This window comes from Macaca thibetana, chromosome 20 (genome assembly GCF_024542745.1).
Source record: "Macaca thibetana thibetana isolate TM-01 chromosome 20, ASM2454274v1, whole genome shotgun sequence".
Lineage (NCBI taxonomy): Eukaryota > Metazoa > Chordata > Mammalia > Primates > Cercopithecidae > Macaca > Macaca thibetana.
Window position 1 is genome coordinate 72,054,556 of NC_065597.1, and position 18,311 is coordinate 72,072,866.

At 49.3% G+C, this 18,311-nt stretch overlaps 1 protein-coding gene across 5 annotated transcripts in view; it reads right to left on the reverse strand.

Moving 5' to 3' along the window:
• DNASE1 (deoxyribonuclease 1) overlaps positions 1-18,311 on the reverse strand; it is a 40,804-nt gene that overhangs the window by 5,147 nt on the left and 17,346 nt on the right. The window lies entirely within an intron of this gene.

Below are 18,311 nucleotides of genomic sequence, written 5' to 3' on the forward strand. Positions count from 1 at the left end.
AGGAAAGTAAACCACCCTCACCAAGACTGGCGCCCCATTCCATAAAGACACGCCGACAGACACCTCTGGCTGGCAGCGCCAGTGCACTCATCTGTCCCTCCTATTGAGACGGCATCTACCAGATGGAAACACCGCCACTCCTCAGGCTGCCAGAGGCCCCGTTGCAGGCTTTTCCAAAGGTTTCAGCGATGGTTCTTCCCTGTTTTCAATCTCTGAGTCTAGGACAGCCTCCAGCTGTCAAAATCCAGTCCCCAAGCAAGGCCACCAGAGGATTTGGTGTAGGAATTAGTCCTCTGCCTTTGGTGTTTGCCTTTCCTGGACACACATCTCACAGCGACCCATCACGGGGAAGGGAGTAAGGCTAGAGGGCGGCCACTGTCCTCCACCAAGAAGCTGCCTGGTGCAGCTTCCAGGGGGGCACAGGGACACCAATTATAGCTCACAGAGCAAGTGCCCAGCCCCCCACATGCACTCAGCACATGGGACAAGGGTTCCCCTCTGGTCTGTCATCCCCTCCTGGCTCTTGACCAAATGCTGCCCCATCTGCTTTCAGGTGCTCCCAGGCAGTGCCCCTACTTCCTCTACCTGCCAGAAGGCAGGCTGGAACTTGGGCCTCGCTGTACAAATGGCGAGCACTGCCTGCCATGTGGCTGCCCTCAGGATGGGCTTTGGTGACAGCAGCACAGCCCTGGAGGAGCCTGGTCTGACGTGGGGCCTGTCTGGGATCACTGCTGGGCCTTCAACCATCTGGACCCTCCATGTCTTCCTCTGTCAGATGGAGTGACGTTATTCCCAGAAGAATCATGTCACCTCCTCAGAAGCCATCCTGCCCCTGTGGCCTGTGGCCTGTGGAGTCTCCAGCACTCTCACTTCTCCCTTGTGGATCTCTTTTCTGTCTGTGTCACTCAATGCTGCCATGTAACAGCCACCTGAACACTCAGTGTGTACACACGCATTTCTCTCACGCTGGCAGCTCAGCTGGGATGGCTCTGCTGCCTGGGCCTCGTCCTGGGACTGAGCTGGAGGGACTGCAGCTCCCTGGGCACCCTCTTCCCACAGCATGGAAGGTGGAGGCTCCCAGAGCACATGCAGGACACGCGCCGCCCTAAGGCTGAGGTAGACCCGGCTGCTGTCGCTTCTACCCACATTCCATGGGCGCTGTCGAGCTGCAGGTCCAAGCCCCACATCGGGAGTGAGTGGGGTACACTCTTCCCATGCTGGGCCCCACTCTGGAGACAGGCCTGGGGAATGCCCAAGGAGAAAGCCCAGCGTCTCTGGGATTTTCACATCCACAGGGAATGGGTGCTGTCAGCCAAGGGCGACAACGAGAAAAGCTGACCGCCTTCTCAGATCAGGATGAGCTGTTTTCACATCAACCCCGAGGATCTGCAGCCTTCTCAGGTTAAATTAAACCTGTCCCAGACACAGGAAAGGAAAAGAGCACATAACAACAGTTATCTTGACATCTAAGCCAGGTCACATGCTCTGATTTGGCTGAAATTACAGGATAAAGGAAAAAATCCTACAGGCACCATGGCTGGAAACAAATGGCCTCAAAGGAATACCGGTGGCGGTGGCTTTGTGCAACCACAGCCGGTGCTGTGTGACCCGGCGACGTGCAGGCCAGGGAGGGTACCTTTCTACCGATCAAGAGCGAAAGAGGGAAGGACGCAGAGCTGTGGTTTCCAGTCTACACGGAGGCACCCCCGTGAACTCACAGGGCACCATAAGATCCTCCTTAATGTTGAAGGAAGCAGTGATGCTCTGCTCTGCTCAGGGCCGTTCATGGTCTCAACGTTAACATTACCTTGCTTTGTAAGGGTGTCTTCCCTCTCTCTGCCATGCTGGGTTGTGGCAGTTACTGAACAAGCAATTACTGTGAAGGTCGATGAAAAACGAGGCAATGAGGGTGGCGGTGTTCTATCAGATTCCAAGTTGAAGAGGTGCTCGACAGGCACACACATCCCATGACTAAACAAATACGATGAACATTTTTCCTTATGTATTACTTTTCTAGACATCCACTATAAGCCAGGACACAAATACTTATTAGTGGGGTTTACTTATTTAATAAACGGAACTGTGAGGGATTTTTCTTTTTTTTTTTTAAATGACCATATAATCTGGACTTACTAACTTTAGGTCACAATAAGTTAAAAGCTAGAAAAGGGTCTCATATTACAGGAATTCAAAAATTGACCATATAATAAATGATGAAGAAAACTGACAATAGAACAGGACAATGTTCGAATAGCTCAATGGGGCCAAAAGATCAGCGTATATCCTGCATCATCTTTCATACAATGTCTCAGCTTTTTTCCCCCAAACATAAAGGCAGATTAATACAAATTAGCCTTATTTAGAATATTCATTTACGTTTCCTTCTGATATTGATATCTGAATGGAAAATGTATGAATAACTCATGGTTTCTACTGAAGTTTAAGAGTCCACCAGATGATGCTCGGATTTACACGATGCTAGAATAAGACACTACTGGGTGATGATTGCAAAGTATGAGCTGCAGATAAAATCTAAAAGGACATACATAATAACAAATATGTTATAATTTAAAAGACATATAGTAAATATAAATGAATTAACTCACACGACCTACTTACAAACAAAACTAGAATAAACACAACTTGTAGGAACCAACTCCAGTTGATTTTACCACTTAACAGTAGCAAGTTCTCAGGTGGGTCGTTTTATTTAAGGATGACTTGAAATTTTACAAGGCCACCTTAGCTCCCACATACGAAAACTATTGAAGAATTTTTTCTTATCAACTGGAAGTTGGGGAAAACACACTGAGATATACAATGATATAGTTTCTCACACACTTGAAGGCCCATATCATGCCTACATTTCTACTGATTTAACTTAAGAAGCTCCTTGCCCTGAGAGATTCTTTATCCCACAACACTGTACTCAGATGTGGCAGAGAGTCCCAGGACACTACCCAGGCCACAAGATAAAAATCACAACCTGTCTCCTATCTGGCACCACTGTCAGGGATTTCTTTTGGCCGACTATTAAAATAATTACTGAACCTTAATCAAGAGTGCTCTGAACTGAGAAAGTGTGAAGCTCTGATCTGACCTAATGGGTATGCCGGAGTTAGATTTCCTACTTTACCGAATATAACTTCTTTCCTAGCCTTCATCATTCACCACTGCTTCAACATTCTGTCACAAAGAAATTCTCAGTTCTACAAATTGCTACTGAAAAGAATAATTGCAAAGGATTAAACATACCACCGTGTTTCAATACATAAGTTCATGGTGGCATAAAGCCACCTTAGGGGGACGCTAGGAAGTCAACTTCTTATTCTGCAAAAAGGCAAAGTCAAAGGATCAAGGCGGTATTCTGCCTTTCCCATGAAAGAGGACTGCCCAGTAACCCATAGTTCAAGAAGGCTCTCTTTAGATAGGTGGATTCCAGCTAATACATGAAGAAGGAATGCTAGACTTGAAAGTCACCATTTTGCAGTCCCTAACCTTAGCCCTGATGTAGTGGCTGCTAACATCACAAAAGACAGCCTCTGTCCCTTCTAATCCAATACCACACACAGCAGCACTTAGCTGAGTTCTTGCCAAAACAATCTTGAATCTGATCAAACCTCTAGATCTAAATGACAACTTAAAGCAAATACAAGGACAGAGGCTCATGTTCAACAGCACCATGGGGACACAGTACGACTCAGACTGGGAAATCGTAGATGGCAAAGGACAGGCTCCTCATAGATTTCAAAATGAAAAGAAAGAGAGGCAGAACTCAGATTAAAAAAAGTTCACATTTTGAGATGGATGATAAATGATAATAAAACTTGAGATATATCAATAAATGTATGGACCTTAGATCCTATAAAACATCCAATCTTTTATTCATGCAAACAGTTATTTGTGTAACAAATCATGTAAGAGGCAATCAGGGAAAGCAGAACACTGGCCCGTAACTGGGAAGTATTAATAGTAAACTCTTAAGTTTGTAATGGCTCTTATTGGTGTTTATGTTTTGTTTTTAAATAAATTATTTTAGGAACAGGGTCTCACTACATTGTCTAGGCTGGGATGCAGTGGCTTTTCTTTTTTCTTTTTTTGAGACGGAGTCTTGCTCTGTCCCCCAGGCTGGAGTGCAGTGGTGCAATCTCGGCTCTGCACTGTAGCCTGCCTCTGGGGTTCGTTCACACCATTCTCCTGCCTCAGTCTCCCGAGTAGCTGGGACTATAGGCGCCCGCCACCACGCCCGGCTAATTTTTTGTATTTTTAGTAGAGATGGGGTTTCACCGTGTTAGCCAGGATGGTCTCAATCTCCTGACCTCGTGATCTGCCCGTGTTGGCCTCCCAAAGTGCTGGGATTACAGGCGTGAGCCACCGCGCCCGGCCTTTCCAGTGGCTTTTCACAGGCACGATCGTAGTGCACTGCAGCCTGGGCTGAAGGGATCCTCCTGCCTGAGCCTCCTGGCATGTGCCACCACACCTGGTTTTGTTTTGTTTCTTTTGAGACAGGTTCTTGCTCTATTGCCCATGCTGGAGTACAGTGGTGCCATCTTGGCTCACTGCAACCTCCGGCCTCCCAAGTTTGAGCAATTCTCCTGCCTTAGCCTCCCTAGTAGCTGAGATTATGGATGTGTGCCACCATGCCTGGCTAATTTTTGTATTTTCAGTAGAGACAAGGTTTCACCATGTTGGCCAGGGTGGTCCTGAACTCCTGGCCTCAAGTGATCTGCCTGCCTCAGCTTCTCAAAGTGCTAGGATTACAAGTGTGAGCCACCACACCCGGCCACACCTGACTAATTTTTTTAAAAAAAAAAAAAAGGAAAAAAATTTTTTTTTTTGTAGAGATGGGGTGGGGATCTCACTATGTTGCCCAGGCTGGTTTCAAACTCCTGGGTTCAAGTGATTCTCCTGCCTTGGCTTCCCAAAGTGCTGGGATTACAGGTGTGAGCTACGATACCTGGCCTTATATTTTAGAGTCACATACTATTAATAAAAGATTGAAAGATGAAGTGGTACAGTACCTGGGATTTGCTTCAAAATGCCGGCCCTGAGGCTGGTAATGGGTACGTGCAGGTGCGTCATACTAGTCTCGAGTTTGAATATGCTGAGATTTTCTGGCTGCATGCAGAGCCTCGCGCCTCTAACTCCCGCACTTTCGGAGGCCACAGTGGGAGGACTGCTTGAGCTTAGGAGTTCAAAACCAGTCTCGGTAACGTGGCAAGAACCTGTCTCTACAAAATATTAAAAAGTGAGCCAGGCATGGAGGCACACATCTGTGGTCCCAGCTACTCGTGAGGCTGAGGCAGGAGGATTGCTTGAGCCTGGAAGGTGAAAGCTGTAATGGGCCATGACCGCACCACTGCACTCGAGCCTGGGTGACAGAGCAAGACCTTGTCTCAAAAAGAAACAAACAAAAAAATACCATTATTAGTTTCTTAAAATTCTACAAATCAAAAGCTTTTTAAGCAATACTGCTTGATCTGATGCAGCATCCAAAAAAAAGGTAACAATTAGTTAATGTTAAAAATGAAACCACACACAAAACATTCAATGCCCAGGTTTCCATCTTAGAAAGACCGTCTGGTCACGCCTGCTCAGGAAACACTCCCCTGCTGTCCTCTGAAGCAGGGGCTTTGTCTCACACTTTAGCTGTGGCTGGGACATCTCCCCTCGGACAGGTCTGATGGGCATCAGGCATCATAAACTTGCTGCAGCCGCAATGGCCCCAGATTACTTCCCTGGCCTTCCCTGCTCATGTCTATGGCCCCACCACCATGCAGGTGCTAGAATACCTGAGATCATCCTAGGCCCCGCTCCCCCTCCAGCACCACCCCCACCATACACCCTGCGTCTGCACGTCCTCCAGATTCTGCAGCCTCCACACCACCCATCGTCACCACTTCACCCTTTGGCCGCCCTGCTTCCAGGTACATGTCCCAACCATCCCCACAGCCCCCAGAACATCTTGCAAATGTGTAATTAGATCTCATTATTCCCCTACTTAAAATCTGTCACCAGTTTTTCATTGTCCCTAACACGAAATCCAATGCTGACCGTGACCTATGCGATTCTAAGCTCTGAGCCTTCCGCTCTGCCTGCAGAGCTGGGGCCTTCTTGTCATTCCAGTTTCAGCTTAAATGTCACCTTTTCAGAGGACATCCTCTCCCCGCTCAACCCCTACACCGCCATGGCCCCAGGTTCATCTCTGCTGGCCCGTATGGCTCATTTGCTCTAGTGTGTTTACCCGGGTACCTGTTTACCCTCGTTTATGGCCGGCTTATTTATGGCTGACTTCCAGGAACACAAGCTCCAGGAAGTGGTGGCCAGGAAAGCAGTGGTCTTTCTTGCCCATGAAAATATTAGTGGAGCAGAGGAGGTACTCCACAGCCAGCCACTGGACACAGCTGAGCCACAAGCCCACCTCCTACCCAGCAGCTCCAGGCTCCAGGCTCCCCGCAGACCCCCCAGAGAAAAACCTTGACAACCCAGCACAGTGGACACTGCAGGGCATCCAGGTGGCACTTGGACATTCTGGGCACTGGGCTTGAGCTGACTGGAAGCTCCCAGGGGTGCAGTGGCTCCCACAACCCTACAAGGCCTACCTGCTCTCGGCTGGCTTCACTTGGGGTTCCTTCTCTCCTCTCCCTTGGGAGGTGTTTGCTGGCCCCAGGGACAGAGCGTCTTAGAGGACAAAGGGCTACTATCCTGTACTCAGGTAAAAGGCCAGTGTCTTTGCCATGACAATGTTTTAACCCCATGTCCCACAACCTGAGCAGGATGCAGTCATCACAGCCCAGTGCACTGCCCTTGGCCTGCGCCCCAGCCTGGTTGCACCATCCCTCATGAATTAATTTCTGTTCATTATAAAGAAAGCATTAACCCAGGATGGGAAATTTCTCAGACCACCACACATCAGAATCACAAAGACTTGCAACAGCTGCACAGTCACGCTCGGCAGGCAGCAGACCGCCCCTTCCCCAACCCGGCCTGCTATGGAAGGTCAGCACTCGCCTTCTGCCTTTCACGAGGTATGGGCCTGAATCACAGCATGTTGGCTCAGCCTGCGCTGGCTGCCCCCGTCCCTCCCTACACGCTCCCAGTGCTGCCGCTTCCTGCACTCTGCTTTGAGGAGATGCAAACGAAAAGAAGTTTGGCTAGAAAGCCACTTTCTCACCGGGGAGGTTAGCACACCCACAGCCTGAGTCCCTGAGGACAATGAGAACTCATGTTCCCAATGAGGATTTAAACAAAGCCACAAGGCGAACTGCAACTGGACTCCACTGTGCTGATGTTTCCAACAAGGGTCGCAATGAAAAGTAATCCCCCAATTCCCCAATTCCAAAGCCACCTCGGTCTCTCCCAAGTACAAAGGCCTTCTCAGCAGGGCCCCCTCCCTGTCCAAGGCTGGGGGGCCACAGAAAGGAGAAGGGAGGGTGCCCTAAGGGTCCAGGAAAAGGACACACAATGTAAAGTGAGCTGGTTGTGGTGGTATTTGCAAGGTATTTTCTCTTTAATTTTTTTTTTATTTTAAAGAAATGAGACAGGGTCTCTCGCTCTGTCACCCAGGCTGGAGTGCAGTGACACGATCTCAGCTCACTGCAGCCTCCCAGGCTCAAGTGATCTTCCCATCTCAGCCTCCCAAGAAGCTGGGACCACAGGCATGCACCACTGGGCCTGGCTAATTTTTTGTATTTTTTGTAGAGATGGGGTTTTGCCACGTTGCCCAGGCTGGTCTCGAACTCCTAAGCCCAACTGATCCGCCTGCCTTGGCCTCCCAAAGTGCTGGGATTATAGGCATGAGCTACCATGCCAAGCCCCACAACTTATTTTTCTATTGACCTTTCTTCTAGAGCACTAATCCTTTTTTCAGCTGATTCCAATCTGCTGGTAAATACACCTACTAGATTTTTTATTTTTATTTTTTGAGACGGAGTCTCGCTCTGTCACCCGGGCTGGAGTGCAGTGGTGCATTCATAGCTCATTGCAGCCTCCACCTCCTAGATGCTAGCAATCCTCCCTCCTCAGTCTCTCAAGTAGCTGGGACCCACGCATGTGCCACCATCCCCGGCTAATTATGAAAAATCTTTACGGTTTTGAGACCCAGTCTCACTCTGTTGCCCAGGCTGGAGTGCAGGGGTGCAATCTCAGCTCACTGCAACCTGTGCCTCCCAGGTTCAAGCGATTATCCTGCCTCAGCATCCTGAGTAGCTGGGATTACAGACACCCGCCACCACGCCTGGCTAATTTTTCTATTTTTAGTAGAGATAAGGTTTTGCCATGTTAGCCAGGCTGGTCTTGAACCCCTGACCTCAAGTGATCTGCCTGCCTCGGCCTCCCAAAGTGCTGGGATTGCAGGTGTGAGCCACCGCGACCAGCCTAATTAAAAAAAAAAAAAAAATTAGTAGAGACAAGGTCTTGCTATGTTGCTCAGGCTGGTCTCAAACTCCTCACCTCAGCCTCCCAAAGTGCTGGGATTACAGGTGTAAGCTACTGCACCTGGCTGAATTTTAAATTTCAGTTATTGTGCTTTTCTGTCTTAGAACTTCCATTATATTTTCTATGAATTCCAAGTCTATGAAATGATCCATCTCATCTCTATTCTTTGCTTTTTTTTTTTTTTTTTTTTTTTTTTTTTTTTTGAGACGGAGTCTCGCTCTGTTACCCAGGCAGGAGAGCAGTGGCCGAATCTCAGCTCACTGCAAGCTCCGCCTCCCAGATTTACGCCATTCTCCTGCTCAGCCTCCCGAGTAGCTGCGACTACAGGCGCTGCAACCTCGCTCGGGTAGTTTTTTTGTACTTTTTTAGTAGAGACGGGGTTTCACCGTGTTCGCCAGGATGGTCTCGATCTCCTGACCTTGTGATCCGCCCGTCTCGGCCTCCCAAAGTGCTGGGATTACAGGCTTGAGCCACCGCGCCTGGCCTCATCTCTATTCTTTAAAATACCTGTGATTGACTGGGCGTGGGGGCTCATGCCTGTAACCCCAGCACTTTGGGAGCTCGAGGTGGTGGATCACAAGGTCAGGAGATCGAGACCATCCTGGCTAACATGGTGAAACGCTGTCTCTACTAAAAATACAAAAAAATTAGCCAGGCGTGGTGGCGGGTGCCTATAGTCCCAACTACTTGGGAGGCTAAGGCAGGAGAATGGCGTGAACCCAGGAGGTAGAGCTTGCAGTGAGCCGAGATCACGCCACTGCACTCCAGCCCGGGCAACAGAGCAAGACTCCATCTCAATAAATAAATAAATACATAAAATAATAATAAAATAAAATAAAATAAAATAGATGTGATTAATATCCTAAAGTCCATGTCAAAAACCAGCATCTCAGTCTCCTGTGGGCCCATCACCTTTCTTCCTCTGGCCCCCTTTCCCAGTGTACCTGGTGGTCTTCAACTGAGTGTCAGGGACTATGTGTGACAGAATGGCAGGGGGTCTGAACGTGTCCCCCGACAAGGACAGCCCACCCCCTCCATGGTGGGCAGCAGTGAGACAGTGAATCAGGAACTCCACTGACACTGAGCTCCTCTGCAGTCTTTGTCAAGACCAGCCCAGCTGTGGCTAGTCTCAGGTGAGACAGGGTTGGTCCCAGATGAGAGCCTGGGATATTTCTTAGGGCCCTCCACCTGACAGGCCCCAATCTATTCCCTAACTCCACGAAACTGCCAAAAATCCCACTCTGCTTTTCAGCCACTTTCTGCCCCTCTGCCCTAAGCAGCTTCATCAGCAGATGGCTAGAGGGACCAGTTCCTAATGTCCATCTCTCTTCTCTGGCTCCTTCGCTCAGGGGTCTTGGCCCCTCAGGTCTAGCCGCCTCGGCAACCCCGAGCGCCCATCTTGGTCTCGCAGCCTCGGGATATTTCCTGCAGCTCTCTGGCTTCCCTGCCTCTCAGCAGCCGCCCCTACCCAGCTTCTCAGCATCCTGCCCAGCCAGTGCCCCAGGAAGACGGGCCCGCGTGGGAGCAAGAAGTGCGGCTCATCTCCGAAAGCTTGCCTGTGTCATGCTGCTGGGTGGCTCTCCGGTCCTTCAAGGTGGGGCCTTCTGAACAGTGGCCAGCTCCTCAGGTCCTGGGAAGAAGTGCTTCACCGTGAGCTCTTCCACACCAGAGGCAGAGCCTGCAGGACCTGGAATGAGTTACTGAAAAGGGGAGGGGGTGAGGACATGGACTGATAACCAGTCAGGCTGGTCCAACTAGCACAGGCCACAAGGACACCTTCCAGCCATAACTGTCCCATCCAGAGATACGCCGGACAATGAGAGTGCCCCAGGGACACAAGGCCGTTTCCCTCTGCCCAGCCAAGCATCCTCTAGGACAGAATATCTCTGCGTCCTCATGTGAACTCTAGGGTTATGTCTGATGTCCTAACAAGACAGCACATGCCAGGACATGGAAATTGCTTCCACCAGCTCACCCTACAACTCCTCAAAGAGAATGGGGGTGTCTGTCCTCAATACAGACCCCTACCCTGCCCCTAGAGGCTTCTGACAAGAACCGCACATCAGTGCTGCTTCCTGTCCAGGGCTGGCCATGGGGCTCATTTGCAGACACGACTGCCTGCTTCATGTTGACAGTTTCAGGCCTTCACACCGTCCCTCCCCTCAGTGCTCTGCCTCCTCCACAGCTTGTCCCTCCCTTCGCTAGAGCCTCTTTCGTATCATCCAGTTTCAGCGAGCACATGCTGTCCCACCACTCCATCTCCACCCGGGGTGTCTATTCCTCACCACGAATCACATCTCACTCACACTGTAGTTACACTTTCCTGTCAGATGCAAGCCCCACGAGAGCTGGGCTCCGCCGGCAGCACCGAAAGCAAGGCCTAGGCCGTGGCAGGCGCTCATGGAGAATATGCTGGATGAAAGGTGTGTCAGAGGGGCCTTCTGCTCTGGACCCACGGTTTAAGAGCTCCACTCTCTCCAGCTGCTGGTTGCCCCTACTCAGGGTGAACCCAACGCAAGCCTCTCTGAGGAAGGAGTGAGGGGACAGGCTTCTGTCCCATTTGGACTCTTCAGCCTCCACATCCCATGGCCTGGCAGGATGGTGGAGTAACCACAGGAGACATGGGAGGGCACGGTGGTCTGTGGACTAAGGCACCTGTCAGAAGGCAGGGCTTCTAAGGCAGGGCTGAGCCTAAGGCAGGGCTCAGAAGACGATGCTGCCAGATAGCAGAGAACTCAGAACGATTCCACGTGACACAGAGGCCCCAAGCAAAAGATTGAGAGCTGTTGGGCAACAGATCCTGGGGGGCTGACATGGGCCTGTCTCCACGGCCAGGAGGGGCTCCCACACCGAGCCCAGTAGGAACTGCGTGCTAGTCTGCACTGGTCCACAGTCCTGGGGCCACTGCCAGGGTCATGACGCAGCCCCCACGACACAGCCGCCACCACGGCTATAGACACCCTCGGGTCTGAGGCCAAGGCCAAGGCAGTGCTGTATTTCTTCCAACTCCGCCCACTCCTTTCCTGGGTGGGATGGCTGAGAAGGCTGGTTCCACAGTTCTCCCCAGGTCCCTGTGAGCCACTGGTCCCCGGCCCTTGCTCCCCTTCCAGCCCCCAGGCACCCTGAACTGCAGGGTGCAGGACACTAAGGCAATGTGGGCCTCCCAGTGGGCAGCCCCACCCAGGATGTGGGAGGCCACGGGCCCCAAGCTCTCCTGGAGACTTCTCCCACTGCCCTACCCTCAGGAAGCCATGAGCTGTCACCTTCTCTGTAACCAAACTCTTCTCTGGGGGCCAGGACACGTGCAGAAAGCACTTTGTGTTTTCTCAGGGCACTTGTGGAGCTGAACTGTTTGGAGAAGCCATTTCACAGGGAAGGAGTCGCACAAAAGAGGCCTTCCCGCAGGGGTGGTCTCCAGGACAGACGCCCCCCAAGCCTGGGATCGGTGGAAGATGCCGTCCCTCACTGTGCCCCAGACTCCCCACCAGCCATGAGCGGCTCCCCAGAGGGCCTGCCCATGCTGGGCCCTCGAGCATTCTCCCTCCAAGGGTCCAGCCCTGGGAACAGGAAAGCACCCCAGGAGGAGAGCAGGCAAGGCGTCTGCAAGCCTCAGCCTCCCCAGGAATCACAGGGCTCTGGGAAGCGGCACTGATTCTCACCTCTCACCACATAAATGCGTCCACTCCCCTTGCCAGGGTGGCTTCCTAGGCTCCTCCCCTGTGGCCCACATGGAGGGGTGGCTGCTCATCGGGGCCACGCCCCTCCCCAGCATGGAGCTGCAGCAGGGCCACGCTGGCCACCACCAGCCACCCTGCCACACAGCTGCAGCCGTGGATGGGGTCTCGGGCAGGAGTAGCAACAGCAGCTTGGGGCTGGGGATGAAGTCTAGCTTGGTCCTGATCCACCCAAAGCCAGAGTTACCACACACGAGTGGCCCTGTTGGGCCTGCTCCCCACTGTCCAAAGTCCACAGGAGTCACGGTGGAGCCGTCGAGACAGGACAATGGCTCTGCCCTTGCGAGCTCATGGGTGACAGACTCCTGCCCTCACTTGAGCCCCAGAGGAGGCGCTGATCTTCGGAGGTGCCTGGGCCCAGCAGTGACAGCCACAGGAAGCCAGTAACATGCAACTTGCTGGGGAGGCCACTACCCAGGCTGGCGCTGTGCCACTTACTCAGCAAGCCTTTGCCATCTTGCTGTTCCCGTTCACACTGTGGTCACTAAAGGGAGAAGGGGAGTGTTAATCATGTCCATCAGCTCAGCCAGCAGCACCTGTTCTGAAACCTCAGCAAGCTCCCGACAGGCTGTTCTGTTTGTTCTGTTTATATACTCATGTAGGATGCAGCAACAGGGAACCCTGAACACCTGGAAAACTGGACAACATACTTTCGTCTTCAGTTGGTGGAAGACAGTGCAGGACAGTGATTCCAACCGAAGGGAAACCAGAGAGCGCGTCCTATGACTGCACCAGTTACAGCCAGGAGGCGGGTTCCAGACTGCAGCACAGGGAGGGAAACTCAGCCGGAACCGCAGTCTCTCTGAGTTGGGAAGACAGAGTTCAAAGGTCAGGGAGGCCAAGGCTGCTGTTATTTGCAGGGCAGAGTCCTGGGGAGGAAGCAGCTGCACAGACAGGCAGAGCCAGGATCTGCCCAGGGTCTTCTGGAGTCTTTAGCTGAAAACAGATCTGTGCCTGGGTGAGAAAAAACTATATGAGAAGGCCAAGAAAAGAATCCTGAGGAAGCAGCAAACAAAAAAATCCCCCGAGTTCACACAGGGAATATTTTGTGTTCCCACAAGCCACTGTGGAGAGATGTCCTAACTCATGGGGTACTGGGTAGACTCCGCAGAAGGGTATCACCCTTAGTAATGGAGCTAAGTCAGCTGCAGATTAAAGCAGCACCGGACCCACTGAAAAGCTCAGACGCCTCTAAAGGATCGCTGCTTCCAAGGGACTTAACTGCATTCCAGACCCAAATCCAACACTATTCAAAGAAATTTAACAAAATTCACCAGCCAACAATTTATTTTATTTTTTTGTAGAGAGAGGGTCTCGCTATGTTGCCCAGGCTGGTCTTGAACTCCTGAGCTCAATCGATCCACCTACCTCGGCCTCCCAAAATGCTGGGATTACAGGCGTGAGCCACCATGCCCGTCGTACTTTTCTTACTCTTAACCGTTAACGGTTTGTTCAACCCAATAACAGCAAGAGCTAGGCATGGTGGTGCAAGCCTATAGACAGTTAAGAGGCTGAGGCAGAATAGCTCGAGTCCAGGAGTTCTGGGCTATCTGGACTGAATGTCTGCACTAAGTTTGGCATCAAAATGGTGACCTCCCGGGAATATGGTGACCTCCCCTCCTTAGGCACCACCAGGTTGCCTAAGGAGGGGTGAATAAGCCCAGGTCAGAAATGAAGCAGGTCAAAACTCCTGTACTGATCAGTAATGGGATTGCATTTGTGAATAGCCACTGCACTCTAGCCTGGGCCACATAGTAACGCTCTGACTCTATTATTAATATTTTAAAACGCTGGGTACAATGGCTCACACCTGTTAATCCCAACACTTTGGGAGGCTGAGGTGGGCAGATCACGAGGTCATGAGTTCGAGACCAGCCTGGCTAACATGGTGAAACTCTGCCTCTACTAAAAATACAAAAAATCAGCTGGGCATGGTGGCGGGCGCCTGTAGTCCCAGCTACTCAGGAGCCTGAGGCAGGAGAATGGCGTTAACCCGGGAAGGGGAGCTTGCAGTGAGCCCAGATCGAGCCACTGCACTCCAGCCTGGGCGACAGAATGAGACTCCATCTCAAAAACAAATAAACAAACAAAAAAACTCTGTCGCAACAACAAAAACAAAAACCAGCAACAATGTATTCAATGGTTATGGTTTATGAATAAGTGAAATTAATGACAGCAATATCATAAGGGACGGTAAGGATATCATAAGGGACGGTAAAGATGAACTGGGAATACTCTGTTAGAGGGAACTCGTACAACCCATGAAGTGGTATAGCATCAGTTGAAAGTGGAATTGGATAAGTTGTAACTGTAAATACCAAACTCAAGGGCAAAGATTTTTTTTTTTTTTTTTTTTTTTTTTGAGATGGAGTCTCGCTCTTGTCAACCAAGCTAGAGTGCAGGGGCGCCATCTCGGCTCACTGCAACCTCCACCTCCTGGGTTCAAGCCATGCTCCTGCCTCAGCCTCCCAAGTAGCTGGGATTACAGATTACAGGCACCTGCCCCCATGCCCAGCTAATTTTTTGTATTTTTAGTAGAGATGGGGTTTCACCATGTTAGCCAGGCTGGTCTCAAACTCCTGACCTCAGGTGATCCACCCTCCTTGGCCTCCCAAAGTGCTGGGATTACAAGCATGGGCCACTGTGCCCAGCCAAGACTTTTTAGAAGTATAAAATAAGAAGCATAATTGACATGCTAAGAGAGAAAAAAATGTAATCATATAAGATGTTCAGTTAAAGTCAGAGAAAGCAGGAAAAGAGTGGAAGACCAAAATAAAAAGAAAAGGGAAGAATAAAAGCAATAGAAAACAGTAATAAATACGGCAGATATTAATCTAACTGCACCAATAATCTTTTTAATTGTCAATGTTCAAGCAAATAAGAAATAGAAAATGTCAGAATATATCCAAAAATAAGATCCAAGCATGTGTTGGGTCAAAAATGAAGAGAAATAAAGACTTTCTCAGAAGAACAAAAATTAAAGGAATTTGTCATTAGTAAATCCACCTTGCAAAAAATGTTAAAAGAAGACCCAGGAAACTCACTTTAAATATAAAGACACAGGTAGATTAAAATTAAAGAGATGAGGCTGGGCACGATTGCTCATGCCTGTAATCCCAGCACTTTGGGAGGCTGAGGCGGGCAGATCACCCGAGGTCAGGATTTCGAGACCAGCCTGGACAACATGGTAAAACCTCGTCTCTATTAAAAATACAAAAATTACCCAGGTGTGGTGGCACACACCTGTAATCTCAGCTACTTAGTAGGCTGAGGCAAGAGAATCACTTGAACCCAGGGGGTGGAGGTTGCAGTGAGCTGACATCGCGCCACTGCACTCCAGCCTCGGTGACAAGAGCAACACTCCGTCTCAAAAAAAAAAAAAATTAAAGAGATGGATAAAGACATACCAGGAATCAAAAGAAAGTCCCAGTAGCTATGCTGATTTCAGGCAGAGCAGACTTCAGAGCAAGGAAAATTACCAGGGATAGAAAAAGGATATTACAAAATTATAAAGGAGTATTTCTCTAAGATGAGATAACAAACCTTAAGTGTATACGCCTAACAACAGAGCATCAAAATCCTCAAGGCAAAAACTGAGAACTGCAAGGAAAAGCAGATGAATTCACTATTATACTTGGAAACTTCAACACCAATCTATCAAAACGGACAGATCCAGCGGGCAGAAAATCAGTGAGGACATAATGAACTCAACAGCACCATCAAGCAACGGGATAGAACTGACATCTACAGAGTACTTCATCCAACAACAGCAGGATACACATTCCTCTAAAGCTCACATGGAACATTCACCAAGATAGATCACATTCCGGTCCATAAAACACACCTGAGCAAACAATTATGAGTTTACGTTTTGGGGCACACAGTATATAACAATGTAATTTTGTGACAACTGAAAGGGGTGGAGATGAAGCTATAAAGAAGCAGAATTGTTGCATGTTACTCAAGTTATACCGCTATAAATTCAAATTACAGTGTTACACAAAATAAAATGAGAAAATAATTAAACATGTTACTACAAAAAACAAGAAAGAAAGAAAAAAGAAAACCTACAAAACTGCAGCTAAACACAAAAGAAGACAATAATGCAGGTAATGAGAGATTTTAAAATCCATGGCCGGGTGTGGTGGCTCATGCCTGTAATCCCAGCACTTTGAGAGGCCAAGGTGGGTGGATCACCTGAAGTCAGGAGTTCAAGACCAGCCTGGCCAACATGGCAAAACCCCATCTTTACTAAAAATACAAAAACTATCCAGGCATGATGGCACATGCCTATAATCCTGCTACTAGGGGGGCTGAAGCAGGAGGATCCCTTGAACCTGGGAGGCAGAGGTTGCAGTGACCTAAGATCGTGCCACTGCACTCCAGACTGGGCAACAGAGCGAGACTCCATCTCAATTAAAAACAAAAAACAAAAAACCCTATAAGGTGGCCAGGCATGGTGGCTCATGCCTGTAACCTCAGCACTTTGGGAGGCCGAGGCAGGTGAGGTTAGGAGTTGGAGACCAGCCTGGCCAATATGGTGAAACCTTTCTCTACTAAAAATACAAAAATTAGCTGGGCATGGTGGCAGGCACTTGTAGTCCCAGCTACTAGGGAGGCTGAAGCAGAAGAATTGCTTGAATCTGGGAGGCAGAGGTTGCAGTGAGTCGAGATTGCTACTGCACTCCAGCCTGGGCAACAGAGAAAGACTCTGTCTCAAAAACAAAACAAACCCAAAAAATTAGCTGGGTGTGGTGGCACATGCCTGTAGTCACGGCTACTTGGGAAGCCGAGGCAGGAGAATCGCTTGAACTCGGGAGGCGGAGGTTGCAGTGAGCCAACACTGTACCACTGCACTCCAGCCTGGGTGACAGAGCAAGACTCCATCTCTAAAAAAATAAATAAATAAAATCCTATTAGGTATATAGAAAAGAAACAGCAAAATGACATATGTCTTTCCTGATCAGTAACTAAGTGTAAATGGATTAAACTCTCCAATCAGAAGATAGAGATTAGCAGCATGGAAGAAAACTACATTACTCCATTATATGCCATCTATAAGAAACTTACTTTTTTATATTTACTTTTATTTTTTAGAGAGACAGGGTCTCCCTATGTTGCTCAGGCTAGATTTGAACTGCTGGGCTTAAGCAATCCTCCTGCCTCAGCCTCCCAAGTAACTGGGACTACAGAAAAGAATCACTTTAGATCCAAAGACACAAATAGATTGAAAGTCAAAGGATGGAAAAACATATTCCATGCAAACAGTAACCGAACGAGAGCAGGGCTATATTACTGTAAGACAAAAGAGACTTTAAATAAAAAAATAAGAGATTAAAAAAAGGACAATCAAGAAGATAAAATTATGAACAGATTGCACCTAATAACAGACCATCAAAATATATAAAGCAAAACTGACAGAACTGAAGGGAGAAATAACCAGGAACAGTGGCTCATGCCCATAATCCTAGACTTTAGGAGACTGAGGTGGGCAGACTGCCTGAGCTTTGGAGTTCAAGGCTAGCCTGGGCAACATGGAGAAAACCCGTCTCTACAAAAAAGGACAAAAATTAGCCAGGTGTGGTGGTGTGGGCCTGTAGTCCCAGTTACTTGGGGCACTGAGGTGGGAGGATCGCTTTGAGACTGGGAGGTCGAGGCTGCAGTGAGCTGTGATCACGCAACTGCACTCCAGTCTGGGTAACAAAGTGAGACCCCGTCTCAAAAACAACACAAAAACAACAAAAAACAAAACAACAACAACCCCCCCACCCCACACATAAAACAAAAACAAACAAGGGCTGGGTGTGGTGGCTCACGCCTGTAAACCAGCACTTTGGGAGGCCGAGGTGGGCGGATCACCTGAGGTTTGAGACCAGCCTGGCCAACATGGTAAAACCTCATCTCCACTAAAATAAAAATACAAAAATTAGCCGGGCATGGTGGCGGGTGCCTGTAGCCCCAGCTACTCGGGAGGCTGAAGCAGGAGAGTCGCTTGAACCCGGGAAGCGGAGGTTGCAGTGAGCCAAGATTGTGCCGCTGCACTCCAGCCTGGGCAACAGAGCAAGACTCTGTTTTAAAAACAAACAAATTTAAAAGCCCCTACCAAGACTAAATCACAAATAAACAGAAAATCTGAATAGA